Source organism: Meriones unguiculatus, chromosome 1 (genome assembly GCF_030254825.1).
Source record: "Meriones unguiculatus strain TT.TT164.6M chromosome 1, Bangor_MerUng_6.1, whole genome shotgun sequence".
Taxonomy (NCBI): domain Eukaryota; kingdom Metazoa; phylum Chordata; class Mammalia; order Rodentia; family Muridae; genus Meriones; species Meriones unguiculatus.
In genome coordinates this window covers 60,026,738-60,040,940 of record NC_083349.1, presented here as the reverse complement: position 1 = coordinate 60,040,940, position 14,203 = coordinate 60,026,738, and the positions used below count along the sequence as shown (strand labels likewise).

General features: G+C 46.3%; 1 protein-coding gene and 1 long non-coding RNA gene across 4 annotated transcripts in view; one reads left to right on the top strand and one right to left on the bottom strand.

Moving 5' to 3' along the window:
• Nucleotides 1–14,203, top strand: part of Fbxw4 (F-box and WD repeat domain containing 4) — an 80,212-nt gene that overhangs the window by 47,713 nt on the left and 18,296 nt on the right. The gene's annotated exons all lie outside the window — the stretch shown is intronic.
• LOC132655957 (uncharacterized) lies at nt 7,510–13,834 on the bottom strand. Its single transcript, XR_009593927.1, has 3 exons — nt 13,487–13,834; nt 12,984–13,118; nt 7,510–8,754 (listed from the first exon to the last, which is right to left on the bottom strand). It is a non-coding gene; the product is annotated as an uncharacterized LOC132655957 (long non-coding RNA).

Here is a 14,203-nt window from a genome sequence, read left to right as displayed (position 1 = left end):
TGAGCGTCACTGACCAGCAGTGACACCTATCTAAGGCTTGGTGGCTAAGACTGAGCAGTGGCACAAGATCTCGAGTCCTTTTGTCTCAGTGCTTGTGACTTGAGAGGCCCAGAGACTCTTTCCAGCCCTTTATTTTTATTACAAATATACTTAGTTCCCTGCACTGTCAGCAGGTAGAGTCTGTGCGTGTCTGTCAGTTGGTATGAGGCCGCTTCCCTGAGGGAGCTTCCCACTGATTGTGTGGATGTTGGGTGAGTAAGGCCACTGAGGGGCCTGGAGAACCGGACTAGTGTTTAAGAGCACTTTCTGTTCTTGTGTCTGATCCCAGCACGTACGTGGTGGCTCATAACCACCTGGAACTCCAGTTCCAGGGGATCTGATGTGTGCTTCTGAGCTCAGGGCACACTTGGTACACACACATACATGCAGTCAAAACCCTTATAAACATTTTTAAATGCTCATCTCACAACCGAGGCAGTTCATTTCATCTGCCTCTTTTCCCATTCTCCCACAGTGGGGGAAAGGACTGCTGTGTGCTGGTCCTTCATCCCCAGAGCAGAGCAGAGGAGAGGAAGCGCCTCACGAAGCTAGCTGAGGGCTACCTAGTCAGCACTGCCATTTTGCTTGCAGATACAGTTCCACATCTTTCTCCTGTATCTGCCTGGTGGATAACCTGTGGATTCCATGCAGACTCAAAACTCCTGAGTTTTTGTACAGAAGGCTGTGAGGATATCAGGTAGGTTAGCTTTCCCAAGAAACTTTAGACTTGATGTTACTCCAGCCAGCAGCCAGCAGTGTTCTTGAGCTGTGCAGAAATGAAAGCCTGCAATGAGCTGGGTCAACAGCTAGTAAATCAGATATCCATTCCCTACCAAATAGTTTGCTGATTTGTGCGTTTTCATCTTCTGTGAAGTTGTTATCTCACTCCAAGTGGCTTAGTAGGAAAGCAGAGGCTTCTAATCAAATGATCTTTTTGGCAGTCTCTATATGTTTTTGTAGAGAATCAAAAAACAACAACAAGCGCCTCCTCCCTCCACCCCCCCCCCGGGAAAACCTCATAGCTTTATAACTTAGAATTTCAGAAAGGCATGAAAAACATGTCCTGGGACTAGGGCAATGTGTATTCTTAAGTTCAAGTATTGTTGTGGTGAATAGGTTGAACTGAAGTAGAATTTGGTGGGATGGCAGACAGCATCGTGGTTCCCAAGTTCCTACCCGAAACTATCATTCATCCAGAGCCTCATTAGGAGAGTCCTTCCCTCAGTCTTTCTACGGAGGTTGTCACTCAAGAAGGATGCATGCTGGAGAGCAGGCAGCAAAGGCAGAAACAATAGGGAAATGGATACACTAAGGTCTCTGTTGTAATGGCCATGTTGTGGGAGTCTTGCCCAGGCTGGGGCAATTGTGCACTGGGGATGGGGTATGCAGGACACAGGACTCAGAATAAGTGAGCTCTGGTCAGTGGAAGTTCCACAGTCAGTGTAGAGAGCCATGCAAAACAATGCTTCATGGCTGTGTGTGGACTTGTCTCAGGATTTGGTGATGGGGTTCCAGTACTTAGGGGCAGAAGCAGGTAGATCTGTGTGAGTTTGAAGCCAGCCTGATCTACATAGTGAGAGCCAAGGCTATTTAGAGACTCTTACTTAAAAGAACAACGACAACAAAGGAACCAGGACTCAGATCATAAACAACCAACCCTGATCCTCAACCCTTAATGCCTGTTAGAGCTCGTTGGAGATTTATAGTCTCAATGGAACTGGAGTGAGTCCTAAGAAGCACTTTGTTTGCACCTGCCAGAAGATAGAGAGCTTCTTTCTGGCTTCTTGGGACTCTCAGTGTGGTTCCACTGCCTGCCTCTGCCTCTAGTGCTAGGATTAAAGGGGTTAAATCCAGTGGGTTATATGCCTGGCTATGCTTCATTTTATTATCTTTTTAAATCAACAAAATAACCCCCAAACCAAATCTTTTTTTTTTTTTTTCTCTTTTTTAGTTTTTTGAGAGAAGGTTTCTCTGTGTAGCCCTGGCTGTCCTGGAACTCATGCTGTAGATCAGGCTGGCTTTGAACTCCGAGATCTGCCTGCCTCTGCCTCCAGAGCATAGGGATCAAAGGCGTGCGCCACCACTGCCCAGCTCCAAACCAAATCTTAACTGGCTCCCTGCCCCCCCCCCATGTGTTTCACTCTCCTCCCTTTCCCTTAGACTTTATTTGCTGGGTAGTGAAAAGTGCTTTCCCAAGCTTCCTTGGGTTGTATGCTAAACAGAGTGAGAAACCCAGGGGAGGAGGAGGCTGGTGCCAACCGGGCTGGTCCTGGCCCTCACAGGTTTGCATCCCAGGCCCGTTGAAGCCACCACACAAGTCTGGGCCACAGCCCAAGCAAGCAAAGGCAGGTTGACCAGCAACAAGCCCCAGCTTTGTTCTGCACATAAGTGAAATGTATTCTGGAGCACTGGGTCTCATCTTAGAGCCACCTGCGCCTCCCAGCCTCCTGCCTGGCCAGCGCCTTCTGGCACCAGTTCCCTGTCTTCTAGCCAGCAGGCTAGTGGTAGGGAAGGTAGGGTGGGAGACAGCTAAGGGTGTGGTCAGTTTGAGGGGACTCGGGTTTCAGTGTATCCCTTACCCTTACGGCCCCTGCTTGGCTCAGGGTCTCCAAAGGTCCAGGCCAGGCTTAATTGGTCCCATCTGTCACTGACATTGACGGTGGCTTTCAGAATAGGGACAAGCTCTCACTTTTTAATCCCAGTTCTTGGTGCTTCAAGAGGTAAACAATATAGGTTCTCATTTCGAGGCCTTCTTTGATAAGGAATCCAAAGTTGCCTTATCAGTGATGATGATGATACTGAGAGTAACTAGTGTGAATGGAGCACCAGCTGACTGCCAAGGACCATGCTGAACACTGAACCTCATTTAACCCTTCCAGAGTGGTATTGCCATCATTTTCAGTTACAAGTAAGGAAACGGAGGCTTGAGAGCAGTTCCAGCAGTCATGTACACAGATACACCAAGCTTGAGCACTAGCTTGATGCTGTCCAGGGTTGATGCTGTTAGCTGCTCTCCTCTGTTGAGGGCCTTCATGTTCAGCTCTTTCACTTGGGATTAGAACTTGTTGGTTATCTTGAAATTATTTCCAGTTTTAAACAATAAATTCTTGGCTTGCTTCTTTGGCTGGACTATATATTCCTTAAGGCAAGCCTATTTGAATTTTCTTTTTCTGGGATACTTTAACATAGCTTGGTGAACTCAGTACCTGCTGAGAAAGGAAGCCCCTGTCTGTCTGCTTCCCACTCAGGAACTCCTGAACACGGCTTGGAGGAGAAATGGGGTGCAGAGCAGAGTCTTCCATTGTCCCAGGCAGGTGTTTTAATGTAACTGAGGGTGTCCTTTACAGGTTGAACACAAGGAGTAGCAAGAAGAATGGAAGGTAGGCCTTCCATGTTTAGGGGCCCTGTTTCATGAGTCTTCATGGACTTGCCAAGAAGCATGGTCCCCTGCAGGTTGTTAGACTGGGCTGCCCCGGGAAAAAGCAGATGTCCCATGGATGGTAGCTATATGGAAGGCGAGGTCTGTTTTCCCATCTCTGAACTTTGGGTACTGCACTAGCCACTCTTCACTATGTAGATTCTTCTCTAGGGAAACGCATCTGGCAGCGCTTGAGGTGGACTGTAGGTCCTAGCAGCCAGGCTGGGAAAGGAACAAGGCAGGGGCAGGGTTAACACATGATGGAGAAGTCTTTTCTTTTTCTGACAAGAATAGGCAAATGAACTAACTAAAAAACAAAACAAAACACCCAAACAAAAAACCCCCAAGATTTGACCTGACCTCTTCCAATAAACTGTATACCAAATTGAGCCAACTGCCCATGGCTGTAGCTGTCCTGAGTAGCATTCTCTCACCTGAGCTCTCAGAAACTGCATGGTGTATGGTGAGGTTTTGAGAGCAAATGGAGCTTGACCACATTCTGTTGATGTGACAAGAGGCTAGCCTGAGAGGTGTCTGTGGAACGGCCTTAAAAGAGTCTGCTTCTAGAGTTTACAAGCAGGGCTTGGAAGGTCTGTCCGAGACAGCACAACTTGGGGTCTCAAGTGAGATGTCCCAGTCATCCCCAACTCTGCTCTGCAAAATTAGCTCCTGTCTTACAAAATCTATTGTAGATACTGTTCAAGTATTCTGTTAACTCTTTTTTTAAGTGGGAAAACAAAATGTTGTTCTAATAGAACTGGATTCTATTTTTATAAAGAAGAAAGCTGAGATCCTAGGAACTTACAGGCTTGCCTAAGGCTGGGCAGCTTGGGTGATACTGAACTGGCAATATAAGCCAGCCACTCAGTAGGCTTGGAGCCATACTGGTATTCTTCTGTGCCGCTTGCCGTGGGTTTCCCTGGCCAGGAGCTGAAGTCTGTGTTCTGTCTCCCTTGCTCATGCTTAGTTAATCTATCACACAGCTCATCTGCTTTGGTCTTTAAATTTTGCATTTTTGCAAGGAGAACACTAGGACCAGGTGATGGACCCAGCAGTCCACATGGTACCAGCTCTGCAGCAGCCTCCCTTCCTGAAGCCTGTCTGCCAGCCTTTGCATTCTCTGGCTCTCCACCCAAGCAAGCCCCATGCTGCTGCACCCTGTGTCCCCAGCCTTGAGACTCCAGCCCAACAGAGAGCCCTTTCCCTTTTCAGTTGGATTGAAGCAGCTGTGGTACAAAGGTAGAGTTCAGGGCCTCAGACCCCCGAGTCTCCCTCCGTTGTCGGCTCATAGGAGTTTCTTTGTAAAGTTTCCTGACTGTGGTGTTTCTGAAAGCCCCGGTACGATGTGAGCTCCAACCCTGGGTTGGCTGGCGAAGCTAAGCAGGTAAGTGCTGCTGCTGCTGCTGCTGCTGCTGCCTACAGCCTACAGCCTACAGCCTACAGCCTACAGCCTACAGCTGTAGTAGGCCGCCACTGCCTACAGCCTACAGCCTACAGCTACCTCCAGCTACCTCCTCCTTCCTGGGCACCTGCTGCCCAGCCAGTCCCGTTTGCTTCCTAGTGCGGATGTGGTGCTCTGAGTTCTGAGCCTGAGTGAAGACAGACCGCGTGGGTGCCCATGGAAGCAGTGGATGGCAGCACCTTTCCTCCCCTGTACAGGCCCCAGTCCAGTCCCAGCTGGCCCCACCAGCCCTGGTCCAGCTCACCACGGGGCCCAATTCAGAGACCTCTTTTGTTTGGCTTGCACAGAGCAGCCCAGCTCACTGTTCTCACATGCCGCAGTCTCCCCACCATTCACTGGCAAGACTGAAAAGCCCTCAGCTAATTGCGTTGGGCTGAAAATTACCACTTCCCTGCGTTCCCCTGCTGCTGAGGACATTTGTGTCACTGCTGTATTTAGGGGGAACAAAGGCCTCCTGGGGGGAAAGCCCAGGTACGAATGTGGGATGTGGGGAATAATTGCTATCTCTCCAGGTGAAAGCCCCAGTTAAACTTCAGTAAGTCAATTAGGCTGGGAGGGGGTAGGGCAGAGACCCCCACAATAAACTGTCCCCACCACCAATTAAAGAAAATCATTTTAGCTTTGAGGACAGAAACTGCTTATTAGAAATTTTGTGGGTCCCCCTCCTCTCCTACTCCAGTCCCCTTTAGGGATGAAACAACAAAACGCCTTCCTCAATACAAGTGTTTGTCCTCCTTCCCCTCATTGTGTGGCCTGAAAGCACTTACCCTGGGAGGGCAAAGGGAGGGACAGAGACAGACCAAAGGGGAGGAGGAGCAGGCCTTAACACCTGGGCTGGTGCAAAAATCACAACTGCCTGTCGACTTTGGCCATAGAGACCCCTGTGGGCACCATGTGTCCACAGGCTGTGGGTGGAGTTTGCTCACGTGAGGGATGTGCATTTGTCCACAGATACCAGTGAACACCAAGGACTGCATGTGTGTGCAGCAGCCAGGGGACCTCCTTACCAAGGGGAGTAAAAAGGCATGCGTGCAGGCATGTGTGTATGCATGCCTTCGTGCATGTCTCTATGTGTGTATAAGTATGCACTTACATGTGTCTTTTCAGTGAAAGATGGTAAGGCCAGGACAACCCAACTAGCTGTGCAGCTCTTTCCAAGGCTGTGACTGAGCCTGTATTTTCTCTCCTTCCAGGAGCCAAATGCTGGCACCTGGGAATTGAGCCACAGCATAGCTGTCTAACCTCAGACAGTTGGCAATGAGGGATGGATGCCAGGAACCACCTACTGGCCCTGGGCTGGGAACGGTTTCCTGGGATTGAAGTGTAGACATGCTACTCTGTGTAGCATTGTTCCTAAGTTATTTGGGTAGAAATGAGGTGGGAGGAGACTGAGCAGGTAAGAAATCAGAGGTTTGGGTATTTTCTTGGTTCCTGGAGTGGTTGATACAATGCATGTATAGGAAATTTTGTTTGCAGAGTCTTGCCCTCCCTAATTATTGAGAAGCACTGGTTGGGGAAGCCAGCAGGGAGGGAGACCAGTGCACCAAGAGGTTGACTTCCTATGCGTGTATGTCTGTATCTCCCATCACAGGTGAGGAGCCCCTCACATCTGCCTGGCACTGTGTCTTAGGGCTTTTACTGAGGGCTGCTAGCACTGATGGTGGGCATGCATTGAGTCAGGCCCTGCTCTGTCCTCAGTGTTTCCCTGTGGCTAATGATTGTTTGGCCTTCATTTCAATGGTTCAAAGAGGTCGAATTAAATGCCAAGGGGTAGGCTCTTCCCAGAAATCGAATATTACAAGTTATTTGCCTACAAAGAGGGCCATAGGTGGTAGAAATTTGGTACCTACAGTCTGGAAAAGTATAAGAAAAAAGTACGGAGCAGGAATATAGAGTAAATTTGAGAGTACAACTTTAAGTAGGTTTGTGTATGTATATATGTATGTGTGTGTTTAAACACTTAGTATTTTTAATTATATGAATGTTCATGTTTGTGCACGTGCATTCAGCTACCAGCAGAGGCCACAAGGCACTTGATCCCCTTAGAGCTAGAGTGATAGGTAGTTGTGAGCCATCTGACATGGGTGCTGGGCATTGAACTCAGGTCCTCGGGAAGAGCAGTATGCATTCTTACCACTGAGCCATCCCTTCTACCATCCTGCCCCCCTGCCTTTTGAGACAGGATTGAACTGTGTACTCCAGGCTGCCCTGGAATTCACTATGTGGCCAAAGCAGACCTCACACTTATGGCAATCCTCCTGCCTCTCAAACACTGGGATTATAGGCATGAGTTGCAGTGTGTGTGTGTGTGTGTGTCAGAGAGTGAGTTTGTTCACATAAGCTTGCTTTTTCCCTTGATTTTGTATCTGAGCCAAGGAGAAGAAGAAAAATATGTTGCAGCACGGAAATTGCTGGGTTAAGTATCACCAAAAAAAAAAAAAAAAAAAAAAAAAGATTGTAGTCATTCTGTTTCAGTTATGTAAATGTGTTTTAAAACTTGTAATTAAAAAATTTTCAAACACTCAGAAATGAATAAAACTGTCGTAACCATCTCAATTCTTTTATGTATGATTTTCATTCAAGTCAGAAAATACGGCCTAATTCTGTAGTGAGGAGGACAGAGCACACTATTTCCAGGAACATCAGTCTTATCAGTCCAGGGAAAGGGGTAAAATCTCTGCCCAGGGCTTTGACCTTTGAACACTATACTTCCATCCTTGAGCAATAGCCTTGATACCTGCTGGTGTCCAGATTTTAGAGTGGGGGAGGGTAGATCTTGTTTCCTGGTGCTCTTCTTAGACCTGGGTGGGAGAGAACCTCTTCTTTTCTTTCTGAAGCTGCAGGCTAGCTTATGCTGATGGTTTTATCTGTTCCTCTAGCAGACTTCTCTCTGATTTCATAGCTTCGGTGTCTGTTCCAGGCACCAGTAGAGGCCTGTCAAAGTGCAGTGTCATCTCTAGAGGGGACATTCAGTTTGGTGACTGTCCAGTAGGCACTGAGCAGAGAGGCTCTGTATTAGTTAGGACCAACTGGTTGTAAATGATTATTTCAAAGCAAGGTCAGACTAATGTAAGTTTTATTTAAGAGGTGCTCCAAGGCAGCAGACCTTAGAAATGACCGGACCCATGTCACAATGCTGCCTGCCATTTGGTCCCTTGGGTGCCTTTCTTTGTGTCTTCTTGGATCTTGGTTCCTTCCTTTTTTTTTTTTTTTTTTCTTTTTTTCCAGTATTTCGTTGATGGAGGCCTCAGACAAACCTGCCATCTTCCTAATGTGATGTGCACAGGGGAAAGAATTTGGCTGCAGACACATAATTAATTATTGAGCAAATGAATAGTTGGCCTAGCACAGCTTGGGGAAGAGACTAGAACCAAGTCCTGGCGTGGCACAGACTTAACCTGGCCAGGCCTCCTCCAAAAGAAGGAAACTAGAAGGCTGCAGGATTTGAAATTAGATGCCAAGGAATACATTTCACCTTCCAGAAAGGTAGGAAATAGGGACTCCTGCTTCATCCCCACTTAGGGCTGTTCAAGAGGAAAGGGTATCTTGGGGAAGGGACAGAATTCTAGATCTAGATATGTGGTCTGGAAACAGTGAAGTTCTTGGAATTTTACTTTCCTGAAAAAACATGTAATGGGGTCTGACAGAAAAGGCCCTCTTCTCCTGTATCAGCCTATGATTTCTCCTACTTGCTGACATGTAAGTCCCAGGTGATCTGGGCAATGGAAAGACTTGGCACCGAGGAGCTGATGTGTACATACTGGTTGGTTTTGCACACCAAGGTTTGCATTTGACATTTTACAGATGTGTCCTTCTCTACAAATGGAGCGCACCCCTGCAAAAGAACAATTCCCCAACAATGAGCACTCCTGTACGAATGAACATCTTAAAAATGAGCACCCCAACAAACATGCACTTGCCTACCAATAAACACTTGTCTGCCAATGAGCATTTCCCTATAAATGGAGCACTCCTTCACAAGTGGAGTGCTCTTGTTTTTGTTCTTTTGTTGTTCTTGTTTTGAGGAATAGGCTTTACCTACCAAGTACATATATCATGTAGTTTTATTTTCATGAATCCTATTTCTGTAGCTCTGCTGAATATAATTTATGATGCATGGAAGGCTCTTCAGTCCTATCAGCTTCCTGATGCTACCCCAAAATATACATAATCCTTAAGGGTCTAATGAGGGAAAGGATTGAACAATTATCACTCAGGTAAAAAGTATAGGGCTTTTGAGACCAGCCTGAGCTACACAGTAAGTTCCAAGCCAATGTAGTGAGACGCAGTCTCAAAAAAAGAAGGAATAGAGCTTCACTCCCATTCTACTCTTTTTACAAAGTTTACAGTTTTTCTTTTATAATTTTCATACATATATACAGTATTTCTTGGTCATATACTCATGTAACACCCTTATCCTTTCTTCTCTCCAGAGCCCCCAGCATGTGCTCCTCCTGCTTTCATATTCTCTTCTTTTTCCTTTCTGTAAATAGGTTCTCACTACATACTCCTGGCTGGCCTAGAACTTGCTCTGTAGACAGACCAGGTTGGCCTTAAGCTCACAGAGAATCACAAGCCTCTGCCTCTAGAGTGCTGGGATTAAAGGCATGCATCTCCTTACCTGGCTCTTTTTATAAGCTCCTAAGTCCAGGTGTGCATGGGCAACCTACCTGTGGCCACACCTTTCAAAGAAAAACGACTCCCCTTCCCCAGCAACCATCAATTTTCAGTAGTTCCTGAGCTAAGAGTGACACCTCAGGGCCCCTCTCGTAACCATGCTAGTATTACTAACTGGTTTGATCTTGTTTAGGTAACTGTAGCTGCTGAATTCATGAGTGCAATTGCTGTGTCATGTCCAAAGGACGGCACTTCACAGCACTTTTCCTAATCCTCTGGCCCTTAGATGCTTTCGCCCCTATTCTTGAGCACTCAACAGTCACTTAGTCTCAGCTCTTTGACCAGTTATGAGTTTCTGCATTAACCACTGCCTGCTGCAAAAAGAAGTTTCTCTGACCAAGGCTCAGAGCAGCACTGACTTATGAATATAAACATAAATATTTGGAAAGCGGTTTGGCAACGTGTCTGTTTAGCCAAACAACAATAATGGGTTCCCTTCTAGGGCCTATGACCTCCCCAGCCATGGGCTTTCAGTGCTAGGAGTGACTTTCTGCTTGCGAAGCAATCAGAGGCAACCAGAAGGCAGTTGGTTACTCCGTGACAGTCAGGCCACTGTTGCACCTACAGCACATCTTCCTTGGTAGGTCAACACAAGCTTGCAGGGTCTGTCACTAGGTAAGTCCACTGAGGACTTTTTTTTTTCCTCCAGGGATCTTTCAGCACTGTGAGAGCTAGCCAGCAAGGAGGAAGTTTCTGGGTTGGAGAGAGATGGCTCAGCGGTTAAGAGCACTGTCGGCAATTCCATAGGTCCTGAGTTCAATTCCCAGCAACCACATGGTGGCTCACAACCATCAATCCTGGAATTTGATGCTCTCTTCTGATATGCAGGCATACATGCAGACAGAGCACTCATACATAAAATAAATAAATAAAATCTTTAAAAAAAAGGAAAGAAAAGAAAAGCCATGGGAAAGGAGGACATGTGGCCAGAATAGTAGATGGTATAGATGGGCTCTTTACTCTTTGTTCCTGCCAAGAGACTCTTTCTGTTGTGCTTTGATGTTTGCATGTGAAAATGATTGCCTGAGGTTGGTATTTGATAATGAGAATGCAAATAAGAACCAAGTAATCTCTTGGGACTCTGTAGGCTCTGTGCCTAAGTGGTACAGGAGGTCAGGACCTTGGACTTGACTTTGACTTGTCCCCATTTCTTTTCACTTTTGGCCTTATAGCCACTTGCTCCTAACCAAATTTAAATCAAGCCTGAGAGTCAAAGGCCCTCTATGGTTTGTTAGATGTGTGGTTAGAAAAAAATCAAAATTTCAGGTAAACTTGTTTGAGTAGATCTCTCCAGTTTAGCCCTGCTTTCCTTTCTGCTTGTTTGTGGAACCTAGTGGTTCTTGCTACGCTCTCATCCCATGCCCCCTTTAAATGCCAGCCATTTATGTCTATCTACACACCCGAGAAAACACCAGAGCCTGTCTGTGCTCAGTTCTCAAAAATATCAGCACTACGGCCACCAGAGTCAGGAGGCATTAGCAGCCTTGTACTTGGGCTTGATGCTGAGTGGACCTGTCTAAGAGGAAAAATGTCTTGTGCTGGAGTCGGAAACCTTTTCTTGTGTTCCTGGCTTTGTTAGCCAGAGCATACCATCCATTTGAACAGTAGGGTAATGCGAGGTATTGCTGTGAGGGGCACAGCTAGCCTTCAGCAGGCATACTGAGGAGTCAGAAGATGGTTCCTTTTGTAATCTTATTCTTTTTTTATTGAACATAAGTTTTTTATATAATTTTTATATTAGTTTTTTATATTTTTATATTAATTTTTATATTAATTTTTTAATATTAGGTTATTTACTTTGTATCCCAGCTCTAGCCCCCTCCCTATCTTATTCTATTTTTATCTTATTGATTTTTTTATTTTTGAGGTAGGATCTCATTATGTAGGCCTGGCTGACCTGGAACTTGCTGTGTACACTAGGCTGGCCTTGAACTCACAGAGGTCTGTCTGCCTCTGCTTTTTAAGTATTATGATTAAAGACATACCACCATGCCTGGTCTTTGTAAAAATGTTTAACTTTTACATTTAAAAATTATTTATTTATTATTTTATGTACATTGGTGTTTAACTGCATGTATACCTATGTGAGGGTGTCAGATCCCCTGGAACAGGAGTACACAGTTGTGAGCTGCCATGTGGGTGCTGGGAATTGAACCTGGATCCTCTAAAAGAGCATTTCTCCAGCCCCTTTTACATTTTTTTATTGTGTGTGTGAGAGAGAGATGTATGTGTACATGTGTGTGCGCTACAGAAGCTGGAGGAGGATTTCGGGTACCTACCTCTATTACTCTCTATCTTGTTCCTTTGAGGCAGGGTCTCTTGCTGAACCTGGAGCTCATTTTTTAAGCTAAGGGTTGCAGATGTCGGTGAGATCAGTAAACTGCAATCTAAACCCTGGTCTCAGGCTTATGTTGCAAGTGCTCTTAAACACTGAAGAAGCTTTCTCTCCGGCCCTCCACCTCCTGTGTGATGCCTGCAGCAGCACATAGCAAGAGGTCAGAAACACGTGGGTGTGTCTTTGTGCTCCTTTCTTTCCCCTCCCTCTCATGTCCCTCCCTCTGTTTTTCCTACCTTTCTCCCTTTTCTTCCTCTTCCCTTCCTGTTCCTCTTCTCTCCCTCTTTCTCTTGCCATATGAAGCCTCCAGGATTCCATCAAAGCAGCTCCACATGAATGACCTAATTCTAGTCTTTTTAAAGTCCCACCTCTAAACACCATATTTGGATCAAGTTTCTACTCTCCTAATACCTCACAGTGGACTTTAAGTTTCAACACATGACCCTTTGCGAGACAATCAAACCATGTCAGAATTGGTTTTCAAGAGGTTAGATACATCCACGATCACCCAGAAATGAGGTGGCCACTTTATCTATGCTGGCCTTCTAGACACCATCCTGCCCTGTTTCACATGGCTGGAGAGGTGTGTATCATGAGAGGGTGACTGGGACAGGTGTTCCAGACCTCTGCAGCTGTGGCATCAGGTTCTTGCCTCCTGCTGGCCGGGGCCAAGTTGAGAAGAGGCTGTTTTGTTTTAGAGACAGGGGCTTCCTATGTACACCTGGCTGGCCTGGGTTCACTGTGTAGATCAGGCTGACCTCAAATGCAGGGATCTACCTTCTCTCCCAAGTGCTGGTGAGTACCATGTTCATCTCGATAAGGCTTTCTTGCCTGACTGGGCCAGTGGCCAGTCCTGATGCTTCAGCTCAGGTGCTGAGGCTGCTGTTGCAGACACTGGCTGCTCCAGCAGACTGCTCACTACCAGGTCCACCTGCTCTTGGCTATGAAGTTTGGGCAGGAGCATCTAGGTGTTGTTCTTACAAAAGCTAATGTGTTTTCCTTCTTGATTTTATTCATTCATTCATTCATTCATTTTTGTGGCAGTGCCTCACCATGTAGCTCTGGATATCCTGGAACTCGCTACCTAGACCAGGCTGGCCTTGAACTCACAGAGATCTCCCAGGAGTGTGTGCCAACACTCCTGGTTGTGGTTTCCTCTTTTAAAAGTAATACTTGTTAAAGAATATCTGAAAAATAAAGAAAACATAGGGAGAATTGATTATTGCTGTCTTGCCCAAGCATGGTCCACTCTTTAGCATTGTAGTGTTTTCTCTTACTCATGCCTTTTTAAAATACGTGTAGTAATGCTGCTTGTGCCCTGCCTGTACTCTCACCATAAAGCCTCTGCCTACACTCTTTGTGCTCCTTTCTTTGACCCCTTGAAGACAAGGCATATCTTTTTCCAGTTAACCACCCATCCATGAAGTTGGCTAAACCTCCTTTTAAAAATATCATTATTGTTGTTGTTAGTGTGTGTGTGTGTGCAAATGTGCAAATGTCATGGCACACATGTAGAGGTCAGAACAACTCTGAGGAGTTAGTTCTCTCTTCCTACCTTGTCAGTCAGGCTCTCTGTCGTTTCTTCTGTTCTGTGTATTTCACACTGGCTGGCCCACGAGCATCCTGGTGATTCTCCCAGTTCCACCTCATCCTAGGAGTGCTGGGATTTAAAGATGCGTCCAGACTGGTTCCACGACGGAGCTCAGGTTGTCAGGGGTGCACAGCCATCTTGCTAGCCCAAACTGGCAGAACTTGCATGTGAATTTTTCTGTCTTCACCCTTTTTTTGAAGTAGTTATTCCAATTTCTGTATGAGACAGAACTTATGTTTACTTGCCTGAATCTTTACTCAGACTTCAGGCAGTCCTGTTCATTCATTCTATTTCCTTTAGTTTGATAGACAAAATTGTGTTTTCTTCTTTGGACATTGGCCTCCTTCCCTCCTAGAAGCCTGTCAATGTGTGCCTAGCCCCATCATGGACATGACAAGCATCCAGGAGTGGGTGTTTCCCTTGCTGCAAGTTGGGTATGTGTGCTGGAGAGAACAACCCCCCCACCCCCACTCCATTTGCCTTCCCCAAATGCATCTGTTTCTTTCTCTCGTTGTTGACCAGGTGCTCTGCTGACTGCATCTCAGACACTCCACTCTCACCTGTTGCTCCTCCGTCTCTCCCCTTCTTGACTTCTGTTGACCCCCTGAGACCACTTGACTGGTCCTGTCTGTGCAATGCTGTCACTGTAGCTCCTGCTTTCCCCTCGCTGAGTGAGTTTGT